This window comes from Stigmatopora argus, chromosome 5 (assembly GCF_051989625.1).
Source record: "Stigmatopora argus isolate UIUO_Sarg chromosome 5, RoL_Sarg_1.0, whole genome shotgun sequence".
Lineage (NCBI taxonomy): Eukaryota > Metazoa > Chordata > Actinopteri > Syngnathiformes > Syngnathidae > Stigmatopora > Stigmatopora argus.
In genome coordinates, this window is record NC_135391.1 from 17,016,962 (window position 1) to 17,032,005 (window position 15,044).

General features: G+C 38.7%; 1 protein-coding gene across 12 annotated transcripts in view; it reads right to left on the reverse strand.

Moving 5' to 3' along the window:
• trpm3 (transient receptor potential cation channel, subfamily M, member 3) overlaps positions 1-15,044 on the reverse strand; it is a 149,098-nt gene that overhangs the window by 72,635 nt on the left and 61,419 nt on the right. The gene's annotated exons all lie outside the window — the stretch shown is intronic.

Sequence of the window (15,044 nt, forward strand, 5' to 3'; positions counted from 1 at the left end):
TATATCCATGTAATATTTTAAAGGAGAGACAGCCACATAAAGAGGATATGTATAGTTTAAAAAAATCTCATGGGCACATAAGAACATAACACACAGCTCTTGTATTGGATATCATTAATATGCAAGTAGTCTTGATGTTGCTTCCTACAACATCCAAATAAGTGGCCAACATTTTGCAGTCGCAGTGGAATTGTGCATTCGTTAGTCGTGTTTTCTGCAGGTGTGAGTGAGGCTTACACACACATGGTTGAATTATCTTGCTGTGCACATTAAGAGCGGGCCTGCGGCACGGGATTATAGTAGATATGCTATTGGTTAAAGTGATGACAGAATACATATTTTAATCCTTGATGAACAGAAAATAGATTCCATGAAAAAAGAACACCACATTGGGGAACAAGTTCACTGGAGGTACATTATAGGTTCCCATTTTCTTGACCAAAAAAAATTAAATTATGAAAGATGTTATTCTTAACGCTTTCAGTCCCATTGACAATAATAGACATGCAGTCATGTGAGTGTTTTCATCTATCTGCTGTGAATTTTAAATGTGTTTATCACTAGTAGACATCCAAACCATTTAACTGGTTCTCTTCAAGCACTCTCAGTTTGGATTGGATGTTTATCACCGTCGGTGACAGCCACTGAGTTAAAAGACATGTTAAAAAATAAATCAAATGTCGACATAAAATATGTGCTAAACAGCCATGACTGCAATATTTATTTAGCAATGTTAAGGCAAAGTATAAGGCTAGTTTTGTGCAGAATAACAACATGATGACTAGGTAAACTGTACAGGATACTTAATATCTAGAAAAAAAGTTGACTTCAATTTCAGAATCTGTGTGCCAATTTTTGTTTGAATTCCCATGAAAATCAGATACAAAATGTTTTTTTCAAATTGTTACTCAGTATTAAGCATGCGACTTAATCAAAAAAGCACGTTGGATGCCTTTTACCATCAATTGCAGCAAAACAGTGTAAACAACATTTAGTATAGTGTGGATACAGTTAAATGTGCCATTGTTCTGACTTGTTTGCAATTTGTGTCTTGCCATGTGAAATATCTTACAGTGCCAACCTAGGTTCATTTTTGTTTTTTATACAAGCCAATTTAGGTGGGAATTTGTCATGCATTGGCAAACAAAATGAAGGAACATAATTTCATCAAGAATAATGGCCTCCTTCCATTTTGCTGTTGATTGTGGGAGAGCGGTCATGTCCGTTCTCCCATCCAGCAGCGCTGAGACTTGCTTGTAAAAGCCTTTGACCAACGCCGCCGCTGTTACAACACAGTGCGCATCCGCCTGACTGATGCTGTCAAACCACAGCGCTATTAAACCCACTGCAAACCCGTCACAAACCGGACTGGACCACACTTAGCCTGAGGCCAGACTTGAGTCTTGGGGTGTGCAAATGACTAAGCAGGTCACGAAAACAAAACCGAGCAACTCACTTGTTTCTACAATTTGCAGGTAATTCCAACTAAAACCCAGAAAAAAATCACATTTCCAATAAATTGTGATAATTAAAGATTTTAAAAAAGCCCAACTTTTTATATTTTCTTCGTTAACCTGTCTATTCCCGTATTCGTAACTCATCAAGTTTAAGTAATAAAATAAGTTGTGCTAACTTGGATTATCGAATTGGGTCGCATGGCCAGTAGTAAATTGGATTTTTTTTCCAGTGAGTATTTGACTCCACCATGGCTGCCCTTTCTATTCATAACATTTACAGACAGAATATTTTGGTGCAGTCGAGGCATTCGGTGTCCGGTTTGGTGGCCTCAGTATCGCATTTCTACTTTGGCAGACGATGTGGTTCTGTTTTTTTCATTAAACTGCAATCTTCAACTCTCACTGATGCATTTTTTTCCAGCGGAGGGTGAAACGGCCGGGATGAGAATCAAGATATCGAAATATGAGACCATGGTACTCGTGGAAAAGGGTGGAATGCGCTCTCTGAGTCAAGGAAAAAGTCCTTACCCAAGTGGAGGAATTCAAGTAACTTGACTTGTGTCTTGTTCGCAATAGAGGGAAGAATGGAGTGGGATATCAACAAGTCCATCATTGTAGAGTCAGCAGTGACGCAAACTCTGTATTGATCTGTCAAGGTAAAGAAGGAGTTGAGCCAAAAGGCAAAACTATTCACGGTCGATCTACGTCCCTACTCTCTAACCTATGGTCACGAACTCCGGGTTGTGACCAAAAGAAAAAGATCCCGGATACAAGTGGCTGAAATGAGTTTTCTCCACAGGGTGCCCAGGCTCTCACTAAAGATAGGGTGGGAAGCTTGGTCACCCGATAGAGGCTCATAATAGAGCTCCTACTAAATGAGGTGGCACGACATCTAATTAGGAAGCCTCCTGGATGCATCGCTGGTGAGGTGTTCCAGGCAAGTCCCACTGAGGAAAGGCCTCGGGGTCTAGCCAAGGCATGCTGGAGAAAACTGTCTTCCCTGAAAGAGCCGGACAAAGTGACTGGGAAGAGGCAGGTCTGTCTGGGCTTCCCTAGTGAAACTGCTTTCCCCGCAACCCACCATTGGATAAGAGGGAGAGAAAAATGATAGACGAATGGAAGAAGCTTTAAATTTAAATTCAGTTCACTTAAAATTGGGATTTCTCCTTATCTAAAATAAGTTCAGTTTTCTTCAAATTGTGTGGTTTTGGTGATAACTTGGGTTTGGGAATGAAACTTTCAATGAAAACTTCCAAATCCAAGTAAAATAGGCTGACTTGAAATTTCAACATCTGCTACTATTATTATATTTTTTTTACTATACAACAGAATTTGATACAATACTTTAGTTTAATTAAAAATTGGGAAGCGATTGTTCCAATAATTAACTTTTTCAGTTTATGCAAGTTGTGTTGCTTTGTACTTGTGAATGTATTTTTTTCTGACTTAGTAACCCAATGAAACACAAAACCTTTTGAGCATGGTTCATAAGTGATAGCAGTCAGTAACATTACGTGATTTTGTATGGCAAGCAAAAGAATATCACTTCAGTTCTCAGTCAGAATTAAAAGCCATTGATAATGAGTGCACTTCTTTAAGTATACAGTTGTACATCTACACAAAAATTGTTTTTTTTGTAACTTGGATTTTTGTAAGTAGAGTAGTACTTTATACATAATTTCTGTAATTCCTCCACGGTCCTAAAAAACACTACCAACTAAACCCATTAAAAAAGATTAAAGTGTCCCACTTTTGTATGAAAGATGTGAGAAACTGACAAAAATGAAAGAAAATGATAAGAAAATGATTTATTAATGTATTAAAATGAATAACCCGCACACGAGCACATGCACATAAAAACAAATCTAAACATTAAACATTAAACAGAACTCCAAAGAACTAACAGTCTATCCATCTCGTCATTCAGTACAGAGAGGCAATGCTTCATTCTGCTTCAATAGTGTAGCAGTGCTACGTGGTGGGTCAAGGCCGGTAATACAGAAATACCTTGACATATGAGTGCCCCAACATACGAGAAATTTGAGTCACGTGTAAAATTCCGAGCAAGTATTTGCCTTGAGTTACGGGACAAATTTTGAGATACGAGCATACAAGACAGCCAGGTGGCCGAGACAAGAGAGGCTGCTTATGATAACAATGCACTGTTCTTCTGGCCGCATCTCCCTCGTGTAAAGATATCTAAGAACACTGGGCAGAGCATTGGATTTTTTTCTGGGTTTTTCTTGCATTATTCAGTGCAGAATTAATGGAAAAACAATGGGTCCAAAGCAAGCAGGTACGCTCTCCAGCCACTCGCGTAGTACTGAATAATGTCTCATTTTAGTATAACCACCGGATATTTTTTTGTTACTCTGTTAGTAGATGGTGAATTAGAACCAATAAAAATGTATTTCCATTCTAATATCCTGTTTTTGGTGGGGGGGGGGGGGGGTTCAGAGGGTGTGAACGACTTAATTTGTAATTAGTTCATTTCTAAGGGAAAAGTTGATTTGATATACGAGTAAATCAACATATGATCTCGGTCCCGGAATGCATTAAGCTCGTATCTCAAGGTATTACTGCATTGCCTTGCAATATCAGTCACGCCACATTCTTATCTTCTGCTTTTCGATGAATAACAGGGCCCACTTATTCATTTCATTCAAACTAATAATTTTAAATGAAGAACTCTGTGACAGTGGTCAAAAGAGAGTTGTTGTTGTCGGAGGTAAAGCAGGCCAGATTGTTACCGTGACAATTTCTAAATAAAATAACAGACACGGGAAATGTATTTATGTTTTGGGGGATTTTGTAACTAGGGTGTTGTTTTAGTATGTTGGGAGGGTCATTTGCATATCAAACGCTTTCGTAACCTGAAACCTTTGTGCATAGAGGCATTCGTAAGTAGAGGTACGACTGTATTGTGGAAGGATACATTATAATTATGTGTGACTGTTGGTTATTAGCTACCAATGTTTACTGTCGTAACTTGGCACCATTGTATAAAAATAAACTGCTTTTTAAAAATCCACTTATCGAGACCAGAAGACAAAATACATCACGTTGAGTTAACATTCTCCCAAAATGTTAAATGGTTCATAAGTTTTCTTTTGTTTAAATACAAGAGCAACACATTTTTTACACTCTCAGTACACAATCTACCATCATTACAAAAGTGAGCTTTTGTTCAACATTTTGGACAAAAACAAAGCACATTTTCAGTGACAATTTACCAACTCACCAGAATCTGGCATCAGGTTGCAGTCTTGTGGGCTTCCACTAATGAACCAAACCGCAGATAGCATTTTGACGTATGATTCTTGCTGCAAGCTATTATGAGTGTATTAGCGCGCGCGTGTTCACAGTGCACAATGAGGCAGCCCTTGACTACCGGTAATTCTAAAACCATCAGTCTCCTCCCCTACCTCAAACACCAAAAAGCCCAACTGGGTGTGTTTGTCACAGCTCTACATAGCGCACTGAAGCCTAACCTGTTAATTCCTACCCATCACAAGTAGAATTCACATCGATTTGAATGATCATCATCAACAGCAGACAAAGAGTTAAACTCCATCTATTACAGTCATGCAAATGCTCTGGATAAACAGCAGTCGAGTGACTCATTTAAATCCTGACCCGTAATGGCCAATAACAGTACCGTGTCTTGAATTTAATTTAAAAGGATAGAATGCACTCTCATAACCGAACTACTGTAGTATCCACTGACCTGTACACGTGAGTTTAGTAGGCATGCATGAGCATTTGCACACACATGCCCACTGGAAAATAGAAAAATGAGTAAAATCATGAGTAGAAACTTCTTTAAAACAAATGACTTCTTATTTGGAACAATTAAAAAACAAAAAGTCAAATACCTGCCAATGGAATGAAGGGAAAACTGTTTCAAAATGACCCTTCATATCTTACTGAAATCAAACTTTTTAAAGGATTATGTCTTAGATTATGTGGGATGAGATACAATATTTATACTAGAAACCAGACACATTGGTGCTAAGATTTAAATCTTTTGTAAGGCATCTAATTTAATGACGTAATTCCACCTGCCCTGCATGGTGTAGCTTGAAGCCCAAAAGGCTCGTTTTGCGCAACTTTTGGTCTGGTGTAAACACAGATCAGCAAATTCCAAGGGAACCGTGATGGAGTTATTAAGCTATATGCGGGAAAGTGACCACACTGTGGTTTGAGCCAATTCTGAAATCACACACCTATTTGCACTCAACAGGCTTTCCACAGGCATGGTGCAAAATGTTAGTCTGTGGTTAGCAGTACATCGGCAAACATGAGTCGAGGTTCTCTGGATGAAGCAATAAGAAGATGGAATGTCCACCTGATATTTGGTCAAACGCCAACATAAAAACTAGGCGTTGAAATACATAAAAATGTTGATGCAGTTAAGATGTTAAACACTAGGATAAAGGAGGAAGGCTTACAAGACTGCAGTAAACTCAAGTTTTGTGATTTTTTTTACTTCCATATTTCACCAAGTTAGCCCACCCAGACCGTTTTTTCCAATGATTGAATAATGTTTGCAAGTGTGGGTTTGTTGTCAAATCCTTGGACTGTCACTAAAATTGCAATGTGAAAAGGACCCACATCAAACCAAAAATAGTGGTTCTCCAACTATTGTGCCGTGAGTGATGGTCAGGTGTGTTGCGGGTAAATACAAAAAGCCATAATTTACAATATTCAGAAAGAAAAATCGTAATATTACGAGAATAAGATCGAAATATAACGAGATCAAAATATGATGAACATTAAATCATGGATTTTACTATTAAAACACTCAAATCATTATATTATTAGATGGAAGTCATTTTGTTTCTTATTTCTATGTAACGTGAACCAAAAGTTGTTTGATGGGCTTCCACTTTTGTCGACGGTCAGTCTGTGTGAGAACGAAACTGCTCTTCATGTAATGCTGGGAGATTAAAGTAATATTGGGAGTAAAAAAAGTCATAATGTTGCAAGGTTTAAGATTTGTCTTGTTTTTATGTTATGTGAACCGAAAGTTGTTTTGTTTCAAGGCATCATCTTTAGGCGATGTAAAATCTGCGAGCACAACATTAATTTTCACGTAATATTAGAGATTTCAGTAACATTGGGAGCACAAGTCATAAAATTATGACATTTAAAAGCATCACTTATTTGTACATCACTCGAACAGAAAGTTGTTTGGGGTCCGCAGACATCAACTTTTGGTGACATTAGGGCTGTGTGAAAAATTAGATTTTGGAGTTTTTTTAATTCCTAAAACGACTTTATATTGTTAATATAGGTGACAGAGTTTTAAATGAGAAGATTTCCAGCGAGTGGTGTGCCTTTGAGTTTTTTTCAATGCAAAAAGTGAGCAGCAGGTCAAAAAATGTTAGGAAACAGTGGTCTAAAAGGTAGCATAGAAAGTATGATTTTTGCTGCATAATGTTACGCTTGGGAAATATTTCCAGTGCGAGCTATTTGCTCAATCTGTTAAAAATTTGCAATAATTTTGCATTGCACAAAATAATGTTGGCTTCTAAGAAGGTATAATTTAGAGGAAAAAAATCGTGTGCGGTCGATTGGTCACCGTTTTTTTGGTCGCCGGTCTTTTGGTCGCGGCCTTTTGGTCGCCCGGACCGCGACAACGGGCGACCAAAAGACCAGCGACCAAAAAAACGGCGACCAAAAAAACGGCGACCAAAAAAACGACGACCATAAGAGTTGGTATGTACATGCGTTGTCCCTTTAAGAAGCTACGTCAGTCAGGGTCTTAACAAGTTCTCCAACAAAAAACAATAAAAGTCCGGGAAATTTTGAGCTTTTCTTTAGCCTAATAATTACTAGGGCATTAAGTATGACTAAATAGTAATTCGCAGTTTGTATTTAGGGAATTTGAGCAACGATTTAAATGGTAATTATCAATAACCTTCCGGGCGACCAAAAGACCGGCTACCAAAAGATCGGCGAAAAAACCGGCGACCAATCGACCGTGTACCAAGCAAATGGTCTCAGATTTGGATTCAGTGACAAAAATTAAGTGTTCAGCATTTTTTGTTGGCCGGTCTAAAGGATTTGTCGAGTAAGTGTAGATTGTAGACCATCATGATAGCTTAATAAATACTTTGGGTAGCTTGAATAGCCACACAAAACTCGAAATTATAAAAATAGAAAAAAGGCATTCTACACATAAAATGAAACCAATTAATTTTAATGGGATGGGCTGGCAGCGAAAATTGCTACCATTCCAAATGGTTTGGATTTCATTCGTCATCAATGCAGACATTAAAATTAAATGCCTCCCTGAGCTCCAAATATGGAAATCTGTTACACTTAACTTTTCTGTGAATACACCTGAATATTGCATGTGACATGCTACCCAAATGCAAATTGCATGCCAACCTAATTGAGAATTTGCCCTGCGTGAGTGTAAGTGACGCTTGCTTATTTTATCTGCCGTCATGGCCCAACCCATCTCCCAGGGACAGAATAAGCAGCGCTCTTTCCCACAGGCCTCGCTTAAGCCGAGCTGAGCATCTGGCCAAGCAGAAGCTAATCCGCAGTGGCATTGCCATTCTGCTTATGATACAGGGGGGAGGACAGGGAGGGTCATCCTCATGGAGTCAGAGGAGTTGGTGTCGGGTGCACCTGAGGCTTTGTAAATAAGAACAGAGAGGAATATGAAGAAGGAAGGATGACAAGTTGATCATCACCTGTTTGCAAAGCAATTTGCTTTTTGCCTGGGCATATGCTTGTGCCTGTGTGAGGTTATTTAGGCCAAGTGCTCGGAAATTGCCTCTCATGCATCTTCTGCTTAGAGCCTATCAGGATTTGGAGTGTGTATTTGGAATTGAGAGTTGAAAAAGATGAACAATCCGTCAGATTGTGGAAGGAAGGAAAAAGAGCTGACGTGGGATTTTTTCTTTCGCAGAGAATCATCACTTGCTAATGTTCGGTATCTCTTCCCTGCCAGCTATGTATATTAGACAGATGGCACATATGCTTGGGTTAAGAGCGCAGTAACCCTTACACTATGCATTATCAATTCAGTTGTGACGTTTGGATCAACTGAAGGAGATGCCCATTTTCAGTTATTACATAAAGAGAAGATAAATGCCTTATTTTCCAGGAACAAAACATCATCGTTGTCACAGTCGACATAACAGGTGTGTTTTTGTTTTTTTAGAAAATACATTTGCTCTAGAAATACATGATGGCTTATCATTGAATATACAGTACAACAAACTTGATTACCACGGCTTGAGACTACTTATTTTCACAATACAATTTTTAATTTGAAATTCAGGGCTGCAAGTCAAAAAGTGATATAACTACTAATAATTCCATTAATTTTCACTTTATTACTGATGAATACTGTATTTTGGCGCTTTGTCTGCAAAAAAATTACATTGGTGCTGGTGGTTCAGGGAATTAAATCAAGAATAGTAATTATTAAAACAAATGTAAAATCTGCAAATCTACCGGTTGCATTAAAAATTTACCGAATTTTACGGACTATAATTCACAGTTTTTTTATAATAGTTTGGAGAGGGGCGTGACTTATACTCCAGTGCGACTTGATATCATTCCACACCTTCTGTGTAACTTAAATATGTTTTGTCCCCTTTCATTTAGCATTTTTTTGGCTAGTGCGACTTATACTCAGATACGATAATTGCACGTGGTCAAATTTTTGATGTGCGTGATATCTAATTTTCAAATTAGAAGCGAGAAACTATCCAACTTAATTTAGAAGGAAGATTGGCACCTAAAATGCTTGTAACCTATTCATGTTTTCGAAATTGTGTTTTTTTTTAGCAAGATACATAAAGTTAATGCTAAAGATTTGCTTTAACGGGCCACAAAAGACCTGAGTTTGACACTATTGGACAAGATAGTAGTGTTTATTTCCCAGTCTGAAGGTTGTAGGTTTGATCCTGGCCTATGTGGACATGTCCTTGAGGAAGCTATTGAGACAGTGTGAAACACTTTCAGTACCTTGAAGTCAAAGTCAATACTAGGGCAAGTCCATTTACCTTCACCCTCTAATCAATATGCTTGTGTCCAAACTCTTGTGTCTAACTCCTCGCATAATTCACAGCAAGTGGTTCAATGTGGGTTTTACTGAGAAATTTTCCAAGGAAAGTGAAATGTTTTGTCAGAATAACAGATCCTGATTTCATTTGAAAGAAACAAATTATGTGGGGCTCCTTACTCGGTTCTCTAACTATAACTTTGTGTTAACATGGTAAACATATATTTGTGAATACTAATTGGCAAGTTCGTTCCTGGCGGCCCGGCGGCTTGAGTGGTTAACGAGTCGACCTCACAGCTCTGGGCTCAAATCCAGGTTGATCCACGTCTGTGAAGTTTGCATGTTCTCCCTGAGCCTGCGTGGGTTTTCTCCGGGTATTCTGGTTTCCGCCCACATTCCAAAAACATGCATGGTAGGCTGATCGGACACTCTAAATTGCCCCTAGGTATGAGTGTCAGCGTGAATGGTTGTCCGTCTCCACAAGATAAGCCATGAAATGAAAACACACCATTTATAGGCAATGAAAATGTCAAATAGGACTTAAAAAAAAAAAAAACAAGTACTCGCTGCATTGGGCATTAATAGGACGTGGGCATGATTCTTCATGGCGAAGCGCTCATCTAGCAATCCAAAGGGAAGAGATGTTGTGAGTGCAATGTTTTTACGATGGTTGCAGTTTCATTTTTGGCCACCATTCTTACATAATGCTCCTTTCCCAAAGTCAACGCACAGTGTTAATGCTCTAACTGGCTTTTAAAAAGATGATTTTTTTTAAACTGTCGATAATTTCAACATTTTTGCATAGTACATCTGCTTAAATTATTCTCCCAGGAATCCTTGATGCCTATGTCCATAAGATTTCAACATATTCAGCGGAAATTAAAACACGCCCACCAGATGTCGCGGATAAACAGTATTTGCCACATGCAGAAAAGGAACTGTATTTAATTGCATCACTGTATTCACCCATTCTTTTTTCTGAACTGCACAAGGGCCGCGAAGGGTGCTGGAGGCTAATCCTGGAGAGCACCCTGAATTCGTGGCCATCCAATCGCAGGCTTGACTGAATGTTTATATATTAATTTCGAACACAGTTACATTTATGAAACAAGTGAATAATTGAGCTTTATTGCAATTCAATTTAATTTAGATTATTTAGTTTAATCCAATGTTCTGTACCTTATACGTACATTATTTTTCTCTTGGTGCTGTCAAAAGATGTCATATTCATTTGAACTCAGAGGACTGGCAGTGAATGCTCATTTTTTTGCGCAATTGACGATGTTAGATGTCCATTTGGACTGGGAGGGGTTGGCAGCAATCTTTCAAAGATGGCAGCCTATTGATCCTGGTAGTGGCATACACTACCAGGTACTTCACTTTGCCTAAATGCAAGCAGCATTAATATTGAATTAAACTTTTACCCATACATCACTCAATCCTGTTGATATGAAATGTATTCACATAGCAAGTTCAATGTCAACAGAGAGAGATTGATTGGGCTGACTTTTTATCTGATGTTCTGTCTGCTAAAAATGATTGTAGGTGCCAGGTGATATTTAAAAAGCCATGTCTAATTTCCCATTGCATTTGCTTTCATTAAAGGACAAAGATTATGCTACATGAAAGGTGTAAGTGATTACTCAGAAACGATTGATGCCAATGATTGACGGATGGTCTTTTCAAACAATATTTTGTTTCAGCCAGCAGGTGAATTTAATTTCACACTCCTTGGAAAAGGAATGGAATGTAGATATCCATTATGTGGAACATAATTTCAATGAGGCTGCCTGGCGGCCGAGTGGTTAGCGCGTCGGGCTCGCAGTTCTGGGAGCCTGGGTTCAGTCAGTCCAAATGTGTGGAGTATTTTTATGTTCTCCCTGGGCTTGCGTGGGTTTTCTCTAGGTACTCGGGTTTCTTCCACCATTCCAAAAATATGCATGGTAGGCTGGTTGAACACTCTTAATTCCCCCTAGGTATGATTGTGAGCGGTAAATGGTTGTCGTGCCTGAAGTCAGCTGGAATAGGCCCCAGTACCTTTTACAACCCTTGTGAGGATAAGCCGTTCAAAAAATAAATGAATCAATAATTTCAATGTCACTGACTGTAAATTGGATGCATTTATGGAAAATCCTTCATTTTGGGACCACTTTGTCTGGTCACTGAACACCACTTTTGTATTTTTCACTTCAATTTTGTAGAGCTCTCTTTTTGTCAGGTCCATGTACATCTTAAGAGTATTCTGCGTTTACCAGCTATTCTCATGCAGTTAACTCTCTGGAGACATTTCCACTTGAGATTACCACTCAATCCACACTTGGGTGTTTAAATGTTTAAATCCTCATTGAAAGAGATATTTTAGCAATGAGAGCATAGAGAAAAGTTGCATGTTTTTATTCCTCCCAACGGAGATAATTTCTCACATTTATGAAACATGTTTTTTTCAAGTGAAGTGGGAATTTACTAACACTAGCTTTCTCAACAGTCATGATTTAAAACAATAATTTACAGTGGAAAATAGGGAAAGCTACTAATAGCTTGATCAGAGATTGAAGTGACAGTAACAACAATGTGACATCGGCGTGACTATCACTGCATTACACCTTCATTATGTTGATAAGAGCACAGCTAATTCATGATTAAGGTAATTGACAACTAATTTCGCAATAACTTAATTGTTTAGAGACATTAACTAAAAATTTTGCAAAATTTGAGACTATTAACTCATTGGCTGCTATTGGAAAGTTAAATCGAACCAGATATTCATTGCCATCAAAGGTAGCCCCAATTGCATAACTGTCAACTTATACATTTTTTACGTATTTTATACGTTTTTGGATAATTTCAAATTGTGTAACCCGTGTAAAAACTTTTGTACAGGATTTTTTTAAAGTAATTTTTTTGTAAAACCGATCTCGTTTTACCCATTTTGGCTCTAATCCGGATGGTCTTGGTCACTGGTAGCAGACGAAAAGATCATCGTCAAATGCTAATATTGTATTGCTTTAAGCAAGATATGCGCACGAGCGTTCCCCTTTCACACGTCTGCCTTTTCACTATATAAATATACCATGTCAGCAAGCAATATACCCAGACAGTTAAGCTGTCAGCATTATGCAGTGACATCTACAGAATCTTGAATTTAGTGCATACAAAAGGCGCACTGACTGATTGGGCACTGCATCCACTTTGGGGAAAAAATTTAGACTTTTAAGTGTGTCATTAATAAGCGGAGCAATTGCCCGAGGTTGACAGGTATGCAATTGTGTAACTCAGTGGTCTCCAAACTATTCCACAAAGGGCCGCAGTGGGTGCGGGTTTTCATTCCAACCCATAAAGAGGACACCTTTTCACCAATCTGGTGTCCTACAAGTGCAATCAGTGGATTGCAGTCAGGTGCTTCTTGTTTTCTGCTGAAATCTCATTGGTCAAACTGTTTATGCTAGACCGGTTGGAACAAAAACCTGCACCCACACCGGCCCTCGAGGACCGGTTTGGGGACCCCTGGTCTAACTGCAACATCACTGAATATGTACAGCATTCCTTTCTATGAGCCTTGCTACAAATCTTAGTTTAAAAAAAAGATAGTGAGTGTTTTCGGTCAAGAAACTGCTTTCAAGGAACACTGCTTTGAAGCCTAACGAAGTGAAATTCCATTTTAGGAAATAGCTGTCTGTCTTACCTTAATCGGGTCAATTGACTGGAAAAAAGAATTACACTGCTAGCTGCCATTCAAGACAACCTTGTGCACTGTTGTCTCTACTGCTGTCTGCTTTTGAGGAGTCCTAAATATCACAAAGTCAGTTTTGTTTCTTTCTCTCTCTCTCTCTCTTGTCTGCAGTAAGCCTCTACCGTCAGTCCGTACTGAAAAATGTCACATTTTAGTATTGAAGAGCATAACCACTAGATAGGTATTTGTTACTTAGTGGTGAATTTGAACAAATACAAATGTTTTTCTATTGTAATATCCTGTTTTTAAGGTTTTTCAGAGCGTGGGAACGGATTAATTTGTATTTAGTATAATTTTCTGAGGGGAAAAATTAATGAAGATATGAGTAAATTGACATACAAGCTCGGACACGGAACGCATTATGCTCATATCTCAAGGTATTACTCTAGGTCACACTAAGGCTTAATGTCGATTGGTCGGTGACAAGTGTGACGAGAAGAGCCGTCGTCCAATCGGCAGTCATATGATTTTTGACAATCACTCCCCTGAAAGTGGTCCTAAATTAATCATTTCCCAGATGGACGTGCCAGGTTTCCTGAGCCAGTGATAGGCAATTGTTTGCGGGACAAGATATCGGAACCGTCTTGTGTTGTCCCGTGAAGGACTCCCCCAGGAGACCAACCAATCCATTTCAACACACCCAGACTCGTGCCATAGGAGGCGTTTTTCTTTTCTCTCAGTTTCTCACAGTTTCAGTTCTATTTCAGTTTATTTTTATTTTTCTCAGTCTGCCCGGTACTGCCGGGAGCTGGGTCTCTCCTTCAGCGAACTTGCCAGCCTCCCAATAGCGAGTCTAGCGCTTCTGAGTATTATCCTCGGACGCATTAGGTGAATCAATAACAACAACCACAATAACAACATCATGATTTGGACTGAGTGTCAATATTGGCATTTTTTCGGTCCTTGACAGCATTTCAGGCCAATTTTGAGAAGCTTACATTTTACACTGCCTCAACACAAATTCTAACTTTGTGATTCATGTTTATTTTACCAAGACAAATGTCAGTTTTTTTTACTAAAGTAAAGGCAGAAGTAACCTTGTTACCACTACAACTGATGAAAACACCAAACCCCTACAACAGCATTTCAAGCAAAGTCAATTAAAGTCTATCTGGAGGATAGCACTATAAGTTGGCATCCATTAAAGAAATATTCAGAGTGATAAAACTTTTCTTGTATTGACTTCAGAATGATAAAGTAAAAACTTTGCATGACACTTAATATTTAGCGTGTAGCTATTACTAAAATAAAAGTTGAGTCAGCCGAAGATGCACATAGCGGCTTCAAAGTCAAGCTGAGGACGCAATCATTTGCGCATTCCTGGATTTGCGCAATACAAGCCATATTATTCCTGACATAAAAAAATGAAGATTAGTTTGTGAAAGAATATAAACGCACCTTACAAAGATGTCAAGCCTATGTTTGAATCTGTGCGCAATTGGGAATTAAACCTGGAAATTGATTATTCATAGCTTGTTCACGGCAACATATTGTTGCATAGCATTGCCTCATCTTGTGGGAGTTCACACAAGTGAAAATGGATAGCAGTTCGCACAATCTGGTCAAATTTACACCTGAGTCCTCTCTGCTGTCTCTAACGAGGAGGAAGGTGAAGCCCAAATGAGCAGCTGAGCGCAAGCTTTGACGGATGCTTCTGTGAGTGAATTCATCAAGTTAGAGCTGGCTAGTAAGCACAAGAAAGTGTTGGATTTTGACATCTGGGACAGTCTAAAATTAAATGGCAATGATTTTCTTTTTTTATCCACTTTGGTGGTTCTACTGTATTTCCATTTTGGCAGCTGTGAATCTGAATTCATCACCAACATTG